Source organism: Sapajus apella, unplaced genomic scaffold (genome assembly GCF_009761245.1).
Source record: "Sapajus apella isolate SASKATOON/1434 unplaced genomic scaffold, GSC_monkey_1.0 scaffold5, whole genome shotgun sequence".
Taxonomy (NCBI): Eukaryota; Metazoa; Chordata; class Mammalia; order Primates; family Cebidae; genus Sapajus; species Sapajus apella.
In genome coordinates, this window is record NW_022436945.1 from 8,054,289 (window position 1) to 8,073,538 (window position 19,250).

A 19,250-nucleotide genomic window follows, 5' to 3' on the forward strand; every position below is an offset into this window, starting at 1 on the left:
GAGACGGAGTTTCACTCGTTACCCAGGCTGGAGTGCAATGGCGCGATCTTGGCTCACCACAACCTCCGCCTCCTGGGTTCAGGCAATTCTCCTGCCTCAACCTCCTGAGTAGCTGAGATTACAGGCACGTGCCACCATGCCCAGCTAATGTTTTGTATTTTTAGTAGAGACGGGGTTTCACCATGTTGACCAGGATGGTCTCGATCTCTTGACCTCGTGATCCACCCGCCTCGGCCTCCCAAAGTGCTGGGATTACAGGCTTGAGCCACCGCGCCCGGCCAACATCCCAGATTTCTGAGCTGAAACCCCAGCTATGATAGAAAATCCATCTGAAAAATGCATATCCAACCAGCAGCTGACTGTAGGCACATGAGTGAGCCCCACTAGACCTAGCTCAGATCAGCAGAACTGTCCAACTACCCACAGGCTTATGAGAAACAACAAATTGTTGCTTTAAGTAAATTTCGTGGGTGTTTGTTACACAGCAACAGCCAAATGACATACCACCTCTGTGTCTCTGAATTCAAATTTCAATTTCTTGTATAAGACAATTTGTTTGATTCAAAGTGGTTCTTATGTCACAGGTCTGAATAATTTGGCTGTGACCAGAGGGTGGTCGGAATGGCTCAAAGGAGAAAAATTTGTGAGCTGGAAAAACACTCTGCCTAGTCATTTATTACATAATAGAAGGGTTGAGATAAAATGGAAAGTCAAAAACTCCTGGAACATTTGTAATTACTCCCAAAGATTCACCAAACTCTTGAGAAAAAAGGGAAATTGAGAATCAGCATTGGGGAAATTGCTTCTTCAAAATGAGCCAGAAATGACTGGTCCAGGCCCTTGAAGGATTTGATTGAATGGAGAACACGGAAAGGACACATTTTTCACCTCTGCATCTTCAGTGCCTAGCAACAGTATGATACACACTCTCCTTCCTAAAGGAGGAGAAAAGTATCAAAAAAGAGTTTTTCAAAATAAAGTATCAACTGTTACTATTGAAAAGAGAGAGGCCAGATGTTGCTGGTTATGAATACATCCATACATAGTAATAAGATGCCTACATTGTATTAAACATTATTAAAAGTAAGAATCTGTGCCAGAGACAAAAACATTTATGTTATCATATAATACAGTAACTTTTTTTTTTTAGGCAACCAGCCTAAAAAAAGCCACTTCCATATGGTGTTTATCTCGTTGTGCTTACATCTTCCTTGCCATCATCATAGAATTTTAGACCTGGAGGGCATTTAAATCCTCTCGCTAAGAGGTTATAGCACAATCCCAGATACACTCAGTCAGCACCTAGTTACTGAGCTCAAGCCATGGACCTTGTGCACACAGAAGGTGTAAGCAAGCAGTTCTAGGAATCAGGTACTTATTATGACTGGTTAGTTAGTGATTAATGTGATGTGAATCATATTAATCAATTTCGTCATTTTCATTTCTCATATTTCACAACCCTCTGCTTGCATATCTAGGCTCAGTCTCTGTACTCTCATTGCAAGCTTGAGAGGAATGCATCGAGAGGAATGGCATGAGGGAGCACTTTTTCCTATGTGAGGTCTTGAGGTTAGTTGCATTTTAACTCTCATTCTCCCTTCTTTCCCTCCCTTATTATTTCTCTGTCTCTCACTTTCCCTCCCTGCCTCCTTCTTTCCTTTCTCCCTTCTTCCTTTTTTCCTTCCTTCCTGCCTTCTTCCTTCCTTCCTCCCTCATCCCTTCTTTCTTTTTTCCTTTCCTTTTCTCCCTCCCTTCCTTTCTTTGCTCTTTTCCCTTCGCTTTCTTTCTCTTTCTCTTTCTTCCTCCCTCCCTCCCTTCTTTCTCTTTCTCCCTCTTTTCTTCCTTCCTTCTTTCCTTCCTTCCTCTCTCTCTCTCTTTCTTTCTTTTCTTTCTTTTCCTTCTTCTTTATTCAAACACCAATTAAACCTAGGTTCAAAACGTGATATGTATCACATGTTCTTACTTATAAGTGGGAAGTAAACATTGGGTACACATGGATAAAACCATGGAAATAATAGACACTGGGGACTCCAAAAAAGGGGCTGGTGGGGAAGGGATGAGGGTTGAAAAATTACCTATTGGGTACAATGTTCACTATTAGATGATGGGTATACTAAAACCCCAAACTTCGGCATTATGCAGTTTAGTCCATGTAACAAGCTTGCACATGTACCCTGAATTAAAAATAAAATACAATTAAAGTGTTATGTAGTGCTAAAGACACATTTCCAGACCATGACCCCAGACACTGGCCAAAATCTAACATATATGGTTAAAAAAAACAGAAGGTTTACTCAGATCTGAGACAGAAACAATTATGGAAAATTATGGTTCCTATATTGTTCCATAAAATATCTCATTTAATCCATACAACAACTTTACCAAATACATATTATTATCCTTATTAGTAGATAACAGAAATAAGGCTTAGACAAGTAGGTAATTTTCTCAAGGTCACATAACTGAGATGTGGCACGACTGGGATTTGAGTGCTAGTTCTGAGAGTCGTGACTACAAAACTTGTGCTCCTTTTTCTGCACATGGCAACAGATCCATCACCCCTTAGCCTAATTCCCACTCATGAAATGAGACATCGTTCCTGTGTTATTTAGCTATTGCTATAATAAAGCTGCATAACAGGCATCCCTGAAACTTATTGGCTCATAGCAGTAAACATTTATTTTTCTCACTCGTGGATCTGTAAGATGGATGGTATTTGGCTCATCTTAGCTGGACCTGGATGGATTAAAGTGGGTTTGGCTCTGCAGCGCAGGTTGGATGCAGGTCTATTCCAAATGTCTTCTCAATTTCCTTCCACCAGAATCCTAGGCATCTTCTCATAGTGAGTGATAGGAGTGTAGCCAAGCCATGCAAGCTCTCTAAAGCCACTGTCCACATTATGTTCATTAACACTTTATTGGCCAGACCGGGCTCAGTGGCTCACGCCTGTAATCCCAGCACTTTGGGAGGCTCAGGTGGGTGGATCACCTGATGTCAGAAGTTCGAGACCAACCTAGCCAACAGGACAAAACCCCATCTCTACAAAAAAATACAAAAAAAATTAGCCAGGTGTGGTGGCATGCGCCTGTAGTCCCAGCTACTGGGGAGGCTGAGGCAGGAGAATTGCTTGAACTCAGGAGGCGGAGGCTGCAGTGAGCTGAGATCGCACCACTGTACTCCAGCCTGGGCAACAGAAAGAGACTCTGTCTCAAAAAAAAAAGAAAAAAAAAATTATTGGCCAAAGCAAGTCACATGGCTAGCCGAACTCATAAGAGGCAGGGAAGTGTAGTCCTTCCATATGGGGAAGAAATATAAACTGTAACGTTATATGGCAACATGTTCAGTTGTATGATTTTATAACAGAGAGGGAGTGAAAAGTTGAGAGCAGTAATTCAGCCTACCATGGTCCCAGACCCTCAAGATGGCCAAGTAAGTGTGTGAGCTGGGGAATCTATTGGCTTTGTCACTTTCTGTCCATGAAGCATTTTACCTAACATACATCTCTTCTGAGCCTTCATCTGTGATGAAATGGACACAATAATCCCTGTTCAGTGTTCCTCAGACTTATTGTATAGCTCTGAGAGATCAAATTAAACTTCTTTATAAACTTTACTGCATACTCAAAGTTATTGCCACGTATTATTTTTTATCAATATCATTACCACCTTAATTAGGGTATTTTTGAAGTCCTGTTGGGTGCCACCTGGCAGTCTATAGTTGGAGAACTCGGTGGTCTGTAGGCTGTGGCATTAATGCTTGTAGATTGTGTGATAGCATCAATGGTTTGGTTTTGGGTATTATTAAGTTATTTGTTTATAATATTTAATAAAAGCAGGCACTGTCTTGTCTGCAGGCCATCAGAGGCAGTCCCAGCCTTTCCATTTCTTAGGGTGTGGTTTTCATTTGGGGCAGCCCCAAGTGGGAATGAGGGCGGTTGTTGGCTCGTGGGCTTCGTCTGTTTCACCTAAGTGGTCTGCAGTCTGCTGGAGCTTGAGAGCCCTACTTCCCCGGAGTGCACTGACTCCCAAGCTGAAAGCGTTCACACAATTTCTATTGCTTCATAATGGGCTGATTCATCTCTCCATCAGAAAAACACAAACAGTGCTTGAGGTGAGCCAGAAAGGGCAATAGGTGACTTCTGCCAGAGCCAACTAGCTGCAAGTGTGGATGAAAAATAATTCCTCTCCAAAGAAAGAAACCACAGCAATGAAAGGGGGAAGAGGGAGGCAGAAGTTGCTATTATAAACTGAAAATAAAATTCGTAAGATAAATCTAAACATATTTTTACAAGGTTTGCATATTTTTTCAGTTCACCTCAAATCTATGAAATTCAATTCCCTGCAACTCAATCCAATCAATATTTGTCGAGACTAGTATCAGAAACACAGGGCTGAGCTTTAACTCCAAAATGAATAATGTGTGAACTCTGCCCTTAAGATACTGCGGCCAGCAGTGAGCACCACCCGCCCCCAATATCCCAGACACACACACATGAAAAGTCAGCTGATAGGAGTGAGGCAGACTGGCACTGAGTTTCTGAAACAAAGTATCTACCTCACTGAGTCTGTTTCCTCATCTGTAAAACGGGGACAATATTGTGCATCTCACAGACTTCATCCAATGTCATTAATTTATTTAAAAAATATTAACTAAGCCCCTGTTTTGAGTCAGGAGATGTGGCAGCCTTTCAGGATCCCACAGACTCACACAGGAGGCATATATTAAACAAATAAGCACAAAGCAATGATTCATAATTTTAAAAGTTCTGCCATGACTATATTTACGATATGTGGGATAGAAGGATATGGGGTAGAGGGTGTTTAAAGGACTTATCTTAGGCTAAACAGAGGCATGCTGCTTCCCTTTTGGCAGACATAGGAAGCATGCCTGTAACTCTGCAAGGCATACACACAGTGTGGGTGTTGGTTGGTTGAGGAAGTGGGAATGTTTCAGGGAGAGGGAATAATCAGCAAATATGCTTTGGCAAAAGGGAGGCTTGTACCCCAGGAAGTAAGAGAAGGCCGTCATGGCAGGAAGGTAGCGAAAGGACTGAAGGGGTAGACGGGGCCTGCAAATCGTAATAAGGGTTTGGATTTTGTCCTAAGATCACTGTGAAGCTATCACAGGGATTTAAATGGGGTGGTGAAGCTAGGATTTGATGGGCTACAGTATGAGCAGTGGTTGGGAAGAAGCAAAGCAAAGCAAAGTGGTTGGTGAGGAGGGCAGCAGTAAGTCTACTGCCATCTTCCAGGAGAGAGGTGATGCTGACCCCCTACATAGTGGGAGTAGCGGTGGAGAAAAAGACAGTCTAGAAACAATCTTAGGAGGTCACCAATGTCAAGGCCACTACTGATCTACAGGTTGTTGCTAAATTCATAAGTCAATTCTTTGTCCTCCAGTTGCTCTACATTTGATACAAGCTGACCATATTGATTATGTCAATACGAAGCACTTACTTCCCTGTGTTTCTGGGATACCACAATTTCTTAGAGTCCCTCTAATGCAATGGCCACTTCTTTGTCTGCTTTGCTGCATCTCTCTAATATTCAAGACTTACAAATTATTTTTTTGAGTCACTCCCTACCAAATTGTGATTTTCATTCTAACTTCCTCCTGACTTGTATATCCAGTTGTGAAATCCACTCAGATATGTAATGGTCTTGCAAAATAGCAAATCCAAAATGAAGCTGTTAATTCTAGACCTTGTCTTCTAGGTCCTACCACTCCATTTCTCCAGTTACTTAGAGCAAAAACACTTGAAATCACCCTTGACCCATTTTTTTCCTCATAATTCATATCCAGCCTCTCAATACACCCTGGAAACTTACCTTAGGTTGATTGTCTTAATAACTTCAAGTAATGATGTCCCTGTGTCCACATTCTTTGTAATGTGGCTTTTCAGTTGCTCCCATCAACTGTGGAGTCTATTTCCCCACTTTTGAATAGGGGTTAATTTTGTGACTCGCTTTGCCAAGAGAGTGAAAGACTTCATGTATAAATGAACAATATCCAGACTGTATATAAAAATAGACCCACAACCAGCACCACCCAGCCCCCAACCAGCAGCACCCAGCCCAGGAAAAGAAACAATGACTTTAATAACCATTGGCCACAAATGGTCAAGACTTGATTAATAACTGACAATTTTCCCAATTTTTGCCCATACTTCCAAATTGGAACCAACTGGATAAAGCTATGTCCTATTGGTTGCACCCCCAACCAATCACTTAGGATGCCCTGCTCCCAGTTAGCTCACCAATAGTTTCCCCATGCAACAACCTACAATCCCAGCTCACCTGAGACCTTCTCTCTTTTTCCACTAGAAAACTTCCCACACCTCTGCTTGTCTTTGAAACTCTGTCGAATGCAAATGACAGGGGCTGACTTCCTTGCTCTATCAAGCTCTGAATAAAAAGCCTTTGCTTGTTCTCATTTGGGTGGTCTTCGTTTATTTCCAGAAGACTACAGTAGTAACAATGTGCCCATTTAATGTCTGTATCTCAAGAAGCTTCTTTGACAGTTAACAATTCTGCTCTTCTCTCTTGCTTTTCTGCTACCAGCATGAGAACAAGCAGGGCCAATATCCTGGGAGTTCAAGAGCCTGCTGGAGTTCAAAAGACTATGTGGAACAGGGTCAGATGTACTTTTGAAATAGAGTACACTTTGCAATAGAGCCTCCTGAAAGAAAGAAGCCAAAATAAGGAAGCAGAGAAACTTAGAAAGTTAACTCTGGGGTTATTTGGGTGGTACGAAGATATGCAAAGTATTTAGCTTGCCAGTTAACAGGTGAGCTGGCTGGGATTAGCGCTAACTTGGGTTTCTCCTTTGGTGGCTACGAGCAGTGGAGGAGGCAGGCTCACTCCAGCAGGCTAGGCTGTGATGCTGATTGAAGGAGCTACTGCTGAGGCCCCAAGCCAATCAGCTTCTATTTCTTGTTGATCTTTTTTGAGTGTGGAAACCTATTGGAGAGGGGCATGAGCAAAGCCATTGAGATCCTGACCTGTGTAGGCCTACACTAATGAGTGTATTTGTGTACACACATTTTAAACATAGCTGAGGTAGGAAGTATTGTGTTTTACAGAGTTGTGAATGAATTCTTTGTGTGTTTATAAATGCTTAACAAGCACAGTCATGCATTGATTACCAACGGGGATACGTTGAGAAACATATCCTTAGATAATTTTGTTGATGTGTTAATATCATAGAGGGTACTTACACAAACCTAGAAAGTATAGCCTACTGCACACCCAGGCTATCTTGTGTGGCCTACGACTTCTAGGCTACAAACAGGAGCAACATGTACTGAGTACTGTAGGCAATTGTAATGCAATGGGGAGTGTTTTGTAGCTAAACTTATCCAAACATAGAACAGGTACAGTAAAAATATGGTATAAAAGATTTAAAAATACAGGTATACCTGTATAGGCAACGTATCATAAATGGACAGAAGTTACCCTGGGTGAGAGAGTGAGTGGGTGGAGAGTAAATGTGATGTCCTAGGACATTACTGTACACTATTGTAGATTTTATAAATTGTACGCTTAGGCTACACTAAATTTATAAAGAAATTTTCTTTCTTGAATAATAACAAACCTTAGCTTACTTACTTTATACACCTTTTAATTGTTAGAACAATTTGACTCTGGCAATAATAACACAAAAGCATCGTATAGCTGTACAAAAATATTTTCCTTCTTTATATTCTTATTCTGTATACTTTTCTATCTAAAATTTTATTTATTTATTTAAATTTTAAACTTTTGGTTAAAGACTAAAACACAAATACACACGTTTGTGTAAGCCTACACAGGTCAGGATCACCAATATCTTGTCCAAATGGAAGGTCTTCAGAGGCAATAACACACATGGAACCATCGTCTCCTATGATCACAATGCTTTCTTCTGGAAGACCTCCTGAAGAACCTGCTTGAGGCTGTTTACAGTTAACATTTTTGTTGTTATAAACAGAAGAATTACACTATAACATAATGAACAAAAGTCAGTATAGTAGGTCTGTTTACACCAAACATGTGAATTGTGCACTGTGCTGTGACTTACAACAGCTATGCTGTCACCAAGTGACAGGAACTTTTCAGTCTCATTATAATGTTAGGGGACCACTGTCAACTATGCGGTTGGTGGAAACACCCTTATGTGGAACATGACTATACTAAAAAGACTGTTATGAAAAGGGAAAACAAATATACATTTAGCCTGGGAAGCCTGCTGGGTGAGATGAACGTACCAACATCCCTAGGTTGAGATTTCTGTCGTAGAAAGCTGCTTCAAATGAGCCTTCATGAAAACGCATGCAACTATGCTAGCAAAATGCCACAATTTGCATTGCCCAGACCACAGCTTAAATCTTACTGAAAATACAGACAAAGGATGAAACTAAATACGAACCATGTGGCCTAGATGTTTAGCTTTCAGCATTTTTCTTCCTTTTTCCCCCACCTTGTACAAAGAATACTTTGATTTCTTCAATCACATTTTGTTTTTCTTTGCATCTTGCATCAAACACAGGCACCATACACATGTACTTTGTTCAGGATCCAGTGTTTCACTTTTACAACTCCATCCCTGAGGGTAGATAGGGAGCAGCCAGTTGCTGAGAGCAAGAGCTTTCTTTTTCTCTGCGAAGTTCACTAAGATGTATCCAAGGGGCTGTCTGCAGTTCATTATTACCTGATAGAGCCTGAGTGGTCACCTTTCACTTTATGGTCTGTGTATCTAACTCTAGCATTTTTTTAGTAAGCACATAACAACTTGGGGATCATTAGAAGTTTTTGTTTTCTCTCTTTCTGTTGAACAAGCAAGAGATAATCTTGATGTCTTGTGAAAGGCTTTGTACCAGTGTTTATCATTAAATAACTATGTCTAAAATCCTGTTGACTTACACGGAAAATGTAAGTGTAGCCAAACACATAGTAGGCATTCCAGATTCAAATCCTAGCTAGGTGAGTTGGGGCAAGTTGTTCACTGTACTACAGTTTCGTTGGATACAAAGAGACGTGGTTGCCAAAGTCTCTCCATCTCTAACATTGGATAACATCAACTACGTGCAAATTATAAATTTAGAATTCTGCAGAAATTCTAAATCCCACATTCTGAGTGCTTATTTTGTGGTTAAGGGATTTTAAGATATTCACTTAACAAACACCAATTGCCCCCATCCCATGCATGGGACACCCTTCTAGGTGATGGAATAGGACAGGGAGCAAGACAGACATAATTCCTACAATCCCTGGGCAAATGTTCTGGTGGTAAAACCGGCCTAAGGTCCCACCATGAGTAAGTAATAAAGGCAGATTTGAACTCAGGACTATATGATTACAACATGCTTGTTCTTATTCCCTAAGCTTTATTGTTTCCTGACTTAAAAGACCCAGACTTTAGGTCTCTGGCTTTGTCTTACAGGTACACAAATGTGGTGGTGATGGTTAAGAAGGTCTTTTCCATTCTTAAAGTTTAGCCCAATAGGAATTCAATATATGCATTGAAAAAGCATCTATTGACTGTCACCATAATTCTGGGAATATGGGAAATTATAGCATGACACTGTATTTCTGTTTATACCTTCTTTATATATGTGCAGAGTTAATATTGAGCCCCATTTTTTCAACATTTATGTTACTTCCCCTGTACTGTACCTCTGTAATAGGTTTGCTATCAAGATAAATGAGAACATTAAGAACTTTCCTGAAAGAATAGACTCTATAAAATTAAATATTTCTTCTACTTAGTGTCAGATCAGTGTGGTCTTAAGCCAAGATGCTACACTTGGAATAAAAACCAGGAACAAAAACTACAAATGAACAGAACTCAGCATTGCAATTTACTAGCCTTTTGGCTTTGGCTCACTTATCTGATTCCCTGTCACAGAATTTTGTCTGTCTGTACCTAAAATGAGACATAATATGTTAAAGTGCCTAGCATAGCGTCTGAAGCTATTAAAGATATTTGGTAAATATTCATTCACTTCTTTCTCTAGAACTGAAGGCTGCACAGTATTGCCAGCCTGCCCTCAGCCACCTGTAGGCTTACCATGAAAAGAGAAGAGCTAAAGTCTGCAGCCTTAGACAACAGCTAGGTAAGTTAAAGGTAGTTTTACTTCAGGATGTGATTTCTATACATTTATTCACATCTTTATACAATACCCATTTTACAAACGGAGAAAACTAAGGACGAGAGAAACTTAATTTACCCAACAGCATCCTGGTTAGGGCTAAAAACATTAAGCCCTACAGTAATGAATTAGATGAAAGGTGTTTGTAGCCATCCCTGCTGTTCTCTTCATCACAGGCAAACATGCACCAAAGGGAAAATGTGTTTATCATGAGCTTTCCATCCCTTTCTCTGATGTCACTGTAGAATATAGCCAGGAGGATGTGGACAGTTCCTCAGAATGTGGTACTAACAGAGCAGGGACAACTATCTCTTTCCTTGATCAGAGGTCCAAGGGTTGGCGTGCTGTCTGTGATCCTGACGCCAAAGAAAGGACCAAGGCAAACGCACTATGTAGAGGCTAGGGAACTTTTGATTCCTCTCCACACTATTGGCAAGAATGACTTATATTGTGAAAATAGGACATTTGCTGAAAAAGTATCTTGATACCTCCCAAATTAAGACATAGTAGAGCTGGAGTGAGGACCTTTGTTTCTCCGTTAATGACCCAAGATTATCTTGAAACCAAAATATTATATGTTTAACAAATTTCAGTGCACTAGGCACTTTCCTTTAAATTACTTCCTTTATTCATCTGAACAGTCTCGTAAGACAGGCGTCAGTATATTTTACTGATGAGAAAACAGAGTCTTGGAAGCCCAGTTAACTTGCCTCAACTTGCTCAGTTGGTTAAGAAGTGAGCTAGGTATTATGAACTGTCTCTTAATCATGAGTTACCTAATTTCAGATAACTTAAGCAATGTGCCCATGAAGCTGGCCCTTAGGATCACAAGTCCAGTGCATTTGTGCCAGTGGATAAAGGCTAAACTCCTAAGGCTTTCCAAAATTAACCTTTGGCCACATGTTGAAGTCTGGTGGGATGAACCGAGTCAGTGCTCCATTGGGCTTACTCTGTGCCCCTTTTTCCTTAAGACCAAGAGAGGGTGTCCCTTCCAGTCTGTGCCTGTCAGTGTCTGAGTCTGGTGGCTTCCCTGCAGTTGCCATGACAACTGTGGTTGCACAATCACTCCCTTCACCCTCAGGCACCCATTAACCCTCTGACCTTCCCTGAAGATTTGCTCTGTGGATAACCTGTCGTCAAGGCAGCCTGTTTATAGGAGGGCAACCCCACATTGTTCGTGTCATGAACTGCCAGCCATTTTCCATCTTCCCCCACTTCTCATCTGTCATTTGGGCTTGTGTCAAAAGCAGGGTCAATTAGCTTCCTACAGAGATGTTAACACGGCAGACACAAATTGATTTATTTGTTTTCATCTGTCCGATTTTTGCTATGAGCATCCCAGGTAGAAGGGATAGTCGAGCCTGGAGAGTAGATGTCAAGATTGATTGCTCTTTTATTTTAGAAGAAATACAACATAAATAGTAGATGTGGGCAGATGGAAATTTGTCTGATAGATGGGTGCCATCCAAAGCCTGAATGGATTGCCTCCTCCTTATGGAAGTATTTCTACTTCACAGCATCAACATCTACTTCTCCATGCCATTATTGCTTTGAAAGAGAGCACCTGTTCTATCTTGGTTACTGTTATGCTTGCTATTTATCTAATGGCTCCATCCAGAAACAAATTGTCATCCTTATCAATTTTCTTTTATAAAATTATTTTATCAACCTCTTCACTTAACCTAAATGGTCGTTACATAATGTTGGTTCTACCTCTGAAATAGTCTTTCATCTAGGCCTTCTGCTACTCACTTTTCCACTTAATCATACGTCTGGCTACCATCTCTTCTCCAGTGATCATTGCCATTACATTCTACCAGGCCCTTCAGTCTGAACTTCTCCAATCCATTCTCCAATCTAGTCTTGGTTGGAGGGCAGAGTTAATTATATTACTTCTCTGCTTAAAAGCCTCCATGAATCTGCTGCATACAGAATGAAGTCCCAACCAGGCCAGATGTGATGGCTCATGCCTATAATCCCAGCACTTCAGGAGGCAAAGCTGAGTGGATGGCTTCTCTGCTTAAAAGCCCCAAATGAATCTGCTGCTTACAGAATGAAGTCCCAAGAAGGTTGAATGCGATGGCCCATCCCTGTAATCACAGAGCTTCGGGAGGCAGAGCTGAATGGATGACTTGAACCCAGGAGTTTGAGACCAGCCTGGGCAACAAAGTGATATCCTGTCTATATAAAAAAACAAACAAACAGAATGAAGTCCCAACATTTATGCATTTCTTATAAGGCTCTTCATTGTGGGGAAAGAACTCCCCATTCAACAAATGGTGTTGGGATAACTGGCTAGCCATTTGCAGAAGAATAAAACTTGGCCTCTACTTTCACCATATGCAAAAATTAATTCAGGTGGATTAAAGATTTAAATGCAACACCTCAAACTATTAAGAATCATAGAAGAAAACCTAGGAAACACTGTTCTGGACATTGGCCCTGGGAAATAATTTATGACTTAGTCCTCAAAAGCAATTACAACAAAAACAGAATATGACAAATAGGACCTAATTACACTAAAGAGCTTTGCACAGAGAGAAAAGAAACTATCAACAAAGTAAACAGACAACCTACAGAATGAGTGCAAATATTTGTAAACTGTGCATTGGACAAGGGTGTTCAGAATCTATAAGGAACTTAAATAACTGAACAAGCAAAAAATAAATAAGCCCATTAAAAAATGGACAAAAGACATGAACAGATACTTCTCAAAAGAAGACATACATGAGGCCAACAACAATATGAAAAATTACACAAGCCAAAACCACAATGAGATACCATCTCACATCAGTCAGACTGGCTATTATTAAAAAGTCAAAAAATACTGCCACTTATGAGTGAGAACACATGAACACAGGGAGGGGAACATCACACACTGGGCTCTGTCAGTGGATGTGGAGCTAGGGGAGGAATGGCATTAGGAGAAATACTTCATTTAGTTGATGGGTTATTGGGTGCAGCAAACCACCATGGCATGTGCATACTGTGTAACAAACCTGCACATTCTGCACATGTATCCCAGAACTTAAAGTATAATAAAATATAAAAAAAAGTCAAAAAATAACAGGTCCTAGTGAGGCTGTGGAGAAAAAGAAACACTTATACACTGTTAGTAGGGATGTAAATTGGTTCAGCCAGTGTGGGATGCAGTTTGGAGATGTCTCAAAGAACTGAAAGCAAACTAGCATTTGACACAGCAATCCCATTAATGAGTATATACCCATAAGAAAATAACTAGTTCTACCAAAAAGACACATGGACTAGTATATTCATTGCAGCACTATTCATAATAGCAAAGACATGGATTTAACCTACGTACTGAACAATGGTGGATTGGATAGAGAAAATATGGTACAGATACACCATGGAATACTACTTAGTTACAAAAAAAAATGAAATCATATTCTTTTAGCAACATAGATGCAGCTGGAGGCCATTATCTGAAGCAATTTAATGAGGAACAGAAAACCAAATAGTGCATGTTCTGTTTTAAGTGGAAGCTAACCAATGGGCACTCATGTACATAAAGATAGCAACAATGGACACTGGGACTACTTAGACAGGGCAGCTTGGGGGGAAGGGTTGAAAAAATAACTATTGGATACTATGCTTAGCATTTGGATAATGAGATCAATTGTACCCCAAACCTTAGCATCATGCAATATACCCAGGTAATGAACCTGCACATATACTCCCCTGAATCTAAAATGAAAGTTGATATTATTAAAGAAAAAGAAAGCTGTCAATTATACAAGCCCTGTGTACCTATGCAACTTTTTCAGTCATTCTATTCTTTGAAGCAACACAAAAATTGTGCTTTTCCAGAAATATGATGTAGTATTTTGTATAATTATATCTTTGCACATGTTCCCTTTGTCTGAAAGAATATATATTTTGCCCCTTGGAAAACTCTTATTCATCCTTCAAGATCCAATTCAAATATCACAACTTTAGACCAGTCTTTCATCCCTAAATTGAATTTAATAGCATCATTTTCCTTATACTCTACCTTTATTATAGTAAGGGTCCCACTGAATGACATTCAGTTATTTATATGATTATTCTGCTACTAGGTTTGAATTCTTCTGGAAGAGGAATCATGTCTTGAATATCATTATATACCTATCACTTTGCAATGTGTTGATGCATAATAAATTCTCAGTAAATGTTTTAGAATTATATGAAATGAATATCTCCCAAATCTCATTGCCAACAAAGAGTTAGTGAGAGCTTTTTCAGATGCAAAGAAACTACTCATTCCTTCTGTGATGTTTTATATCTTTGATCCTTTACACGTTTCCTCGGCTTGTGACCATGCCACTTGTCCCCTAAAAAAGTCCTATGTACTCTTCTTAGCTCAAATATCCTTGCCTCCTTGAAGCCTTTCTTTACTTTCTTAGGAAAAATTAATCATTCTTTCGTTGGATTTCTTACTGTTCAATCTGTATACTTATTTCATTCTTTTTTTGTAGTTAGCTCAATATTTTTCTAAATAATCCTTTAAAAATCGTGAAGTATATATTAGTTCAACCATTGTGGAAGACAGTGTGGTGATTTCTCAATGATTTAGAACCAGAAATATCATTGGACCCAGCAATCCCATTACTGGGTATATACCTAAAGGATTCTGTATCATTCTACTATACTGACACATGCACATGCATATTTATTGCAGCACTGTTCCACAATAGCAAAGACTTGGAACCAACCCAATGCCCATCAATGATAGACTGGATAAAGAAAATGTGGCACATGTACACCATGGAATACTATGCAGCCATAAAAAAGGATGAGTTGATGTCCTTTGCAGAGACATGGATGAAGCTGGAAACCATCATTCTCAGAAAACTAACACAGGAACAGAAAACCAAACGCTGCATGTTTTCAGTCATAAGTGGGAGTTGAACAATGAGAACACATGGACACAGGGAGGGGAACATCACACACTGGGGCCTGTTGTGGGGGTGGAGGGCTAGAGGAGGGATGGAATTAGGAGAAATACCTAATGTAGATGATGGGTTGATGGATGCAGCAAACCGCCATGGCACATATATACTTGTGTAACAAATCTGCATGCTCTGCACATGTATCTCAGAACTTAAAGTATAATAATAAAAAAATAAATAAAATAAAATGGAAATCATTATTAAGCAAATAAATGCCCATTTTCTTCATTCTACGGTAGCTTCTTTTGTAGGTTCATAGCATGGATTTCTAATTCTTGCATAGAACTTGTCTTAGACTGTAATAGTTATTTGCTTATGTACCTATAAGATTTTAAGTTTCTTGAGGGAAGGTTTGTGCTTCATTCATCTTACTTTTCTTATTGCCTGCCAGGACACCTGGCACATAGGTGCTAAGCAATTATATGTTAAATTGAATTGAAATGAACAAAACTACAAGCTTTTTGAGAATAGTGATTTTATCTAACTCCATGATTTTACCAAAGTAGCCACAGGAAGAGGATAAAAATAATGAAATACATTTGGGTTGTGCCTGTTGGACACTGGAAGCATTTCTGAAATAAAACAAGAGCCTGTATTATTGCTGACTTGTCACCAAAATGTCCCTAATGTTTTAATAAAAAAAATAAAGTTCCCTGTATTATGGCTCCTGTGCTGGAGCTACATATAATCTGCAGTGGGAACTTACAGACAGACCTTGTTTATGCGTTTCTAGTAAAGTGAGTTAATGGCTATGAAAAAACAATGTTGAGTTCAAATATTCCAAACTTCTGCTCCAGATCGAATACCCAAGAGATTATCTTAGGGTGTAAAATGAGTCTTCTATTAAAATGTTCATTTGTCTCTTAAGATGGCTCAATTAAAACTTACCTATGTTTATTTTTACTGCAGGTAGCCCATCTACCTGCAGTTAGTTGGTTCCTTTTGTTTTTGAGACAGTCTTGCTCTGTTGCCCAGGCTGGAGTGCAGTGGTACGATCTCGGCTCACTGCAACCTCCACCTCCTGGGTTAAGGCGATTCTCCTGCCTTAGCCTCCCAAGTAGCTGGAACTACAGGCACACACCATCATGCCCAGATAATTTTTGAATTTTTGTAGAGTCAGGGTTTCACCATGTTGGACAGGCTGGTCTCAAACTCCTGACCTCAGGTAATCCACATGCTTCAGTCCTCCAAAGTGGTGGGATTACAGGCAGTACTTGGTTCTTGTGGCAATTATGTGTTACAATTACACCTTGACCTTAAATTATGTTGGTTCTTGATGGTGGATTAGTCAAGAACAACCACCACATTGGTTGAGTACAAGAACCAATATAGTAGTGGTTCTTGACTAACCCACCATCAAGAACCAACATAATTTAAGGTGTAATTGTAACATATTATTGCCACAGCAGCAGCAAAACATAATATTTAAGAAGATGGGCCCTGGAATACAGGTTCTATGTTCAAATCTCAGGGATGTTGCTTTCTAACAGAATATGTATTCCAAGCCTTTTAACTTCTTTTCCTCATCTGCAAAAATGGGCTTACCTTATTGGATTGTGCATAAAATACACATGAGTTAATGTTTGAAAAGTTCTTAGAACAGTGCCTTGTACATAGTAAGTGCTATGTAAGTGCTTATGAAAACAGTTCCTTCCCTTAAGTCTTTCGGGGCATAGTTTTCTGTCTGAAATGTTCTTATTCAAGCTCTTTTTCTACTTAAGTGTTTATTTCTAGTTGCATTTTCATTTCAACCTTGCAGACTTTGGTGATCAATCCTGCCTCAGTCACATTTCCTAAATTTGAATTATACCCCAAACACATGGTAAATTCCTTGACACTCTTTTCTCCATTACTGTCTTTTGGTGTCAAACAGTGACTCAAGGGACAGGGTGCTTAGCCATGCATCAAGCCAATCCCACAGACTTTTCAAATTAAAAATCTTGTGTGCAGAGATGTTCTTTAGGCAGATGGTTTAAGCACAAGGAATAACTTAACAAACTCCACAAGAGAGGCTCAAATCAGCTACTGTGTATGCAGATGTGTGCTTAATCCTCCCAGGTAGTAGGAGCTCTCTAAAACCACAGGTAATCTTCATTACTTTGGACAAAAAAATTTCAAAAAGTTTTAAAATCTAAATCTTTAAAAGTTTCACTAGTAAAATTAAAAATGTTTAAAGATTAAAAAACTGTTAAAATATTTGTTCAGTACTCCTATGTGGACTTTTTCTAAGGCAGTGAAGAGCTAAAGTAATCCTGGCTCTCAGAGGATTGTGGGAACGTCCCAATGACATAAGTGGAAAGCAGAGATATTGCTTGAATGTAGGAGAGAGATTTGATTAGATTGAGAGGGTGTGTTATCTACTCGGACTGTCTGAGCCGACCTCCACAGAGTGGATAAAATTCCTTTTAGTTTTATTTTTACAGTTTATATTCCTTCAATTTGCACTGTCCAATAGGGTAGACCAGTCCCATGTGGTTTTTGAGCACTTGAAATGTGGTCATTCTGAGCTGAGATGTGTTGTAAGCGTAAAAGACACATTGGATTTCAAAGACTTAGAATGAAAAAAAGAAGATAGAATATCTCATTAATGTTTTTATATTGATTACACGTTAAAATAATTCAGATGCATTAAGTTAAATAAAATATATTTTAGAAATTAATATTACTTGTTTCTTTTTATCTTTTCTAAGGTGGCTACTAAAACATTGAAAATTATACATGCGGCCCACATTACATTTCTCTTGGACATCTTTCCCTTAAAGTATTGTTTTGAAAGGCTGTAAACACTTACTGAGTACATATAATGGGCTAGGCCTTGTGCAAGTTGTTTGTGATTAAAAGATAAATAAAATGAATCTCATAGTTCGAGACAGATACAGATACATAAGCACCTATCTACATTGCAAGGTAATGAATGTGCACTTAGGTGTCAGTATTGTGTGGACAAAAGGTATGAGGCTGGGTCATATGGGGTTGAATTTGAATTCTAATTCGTCTACCTGCTGGGGGTATAAAGGGGACATTCATTTGCCTCTCTGATTTTCTGTCTTTTTATCTGTATAATGGTAATAATTATATTAGATTCATTTATTTGTGGTAGGTATTTGCCAAGCTCTTAACAGGTGTTCAATAAACGAGTTAGTGACATTTGCTTATATAATCAAAGTGCTTTGGTGCTACGGGAGAAGAGAAAATGAAGTGCCTAATGACTAATGTTGAGAAAGTGGAAGAGGTGAGGTCTACGGAAAAATGTCATTTAACTGGAGTGTTAAATAATGATGAGGAATTAGAGAACACATGTCAAAATCAGTGGCAATAATAACAAGGTAACTTACATGCTCACGTATTTCTCACTGTTCTAAGTATTGTACCTGTGATTGCCCATTTGAGCCTTTCGGAAGTGCTATGTGGTAGGCACACTTTAATTATGTTCCTATTTTGCAGGTGCGAAGAATGGGCACAAAGAAGTAACTTCTCCAAGGCCACTCAGCTAAGAAGAAGCACAATGGAGGTTGGATCTAAGCACTTAATCTCCAGAGCCCATGATTCTAAGCACTCTACTCATACCTGAAGAGGGACCATCCAAAGCAGGACAGTGAGAACCTGGTAGACTGTCCATCACGGTTGGAATACATGAAGAGGGTACCATGATGGCATATATAAGAGAAGGTGCTGGATGAGTGATTGCCTAGACGTTGAGACTGAAGAGGGTAGTGAGGGTTTACTAGTGAGGGACTTTGGTTGCCATGGTAAAGAAAGAATATGGACTTTATTCTATAAACTGTGAAGAGCCATAGAGGATTTCCAAGTCGGGTAGTGGTATGAACAGGGTTTTATTTTAGAAAAAGAATAATAGTAGCAGGATGGAGATTAGACAGGAGCAGATAGAGGACAGGAGCAAGGAGACTGCTCAGAAGAATACCAGAGTATTGAACTAGTCCAATACTCTGGACTAGGTGAGGCATGTTGATGGCCTGAGCTAAGGCAGCAGCAACAGGCATGGATCGAGGAGGCAGAGTCCATAGGACTTGCTTGTAGGAATCACATTTTACAGATGAGGATAACATGTTAGTACCTGCTTTTCCTCCATTGTCTGTGCTTCTTTTTTTTTTTTTTTTTGGCATATGTTCCCTAGTTAGTCCAGATTGAGTTTTTCTCTTTTTTCCTGTTTT

At 39.5% G+C, this 19,250-nt stretch overlaps 1 pseudogene across 1 annotated transcript in view; it reads right to left on the reverse strand.

Moving 5' to 3' along the window:
- Positions 1 to 18,697, reverse strand: part of LOC116548801 — an 80,728-nt pseudogene extending 62,031 nt beyond the window's left edge. Inside the window, exon 1 of the transcript XR_004267546.1 lies at positions 18,646 to 18,697. The product of XR_004267546.1 is annotated as a G-rich sequence factor 1 pseudogene (transcript). The remainder of the gene's footprint in view (positions 1 to 18,645) is intronic.
- Positions 18,698 to 19,250: the final 553 nt, after the last annotated feature.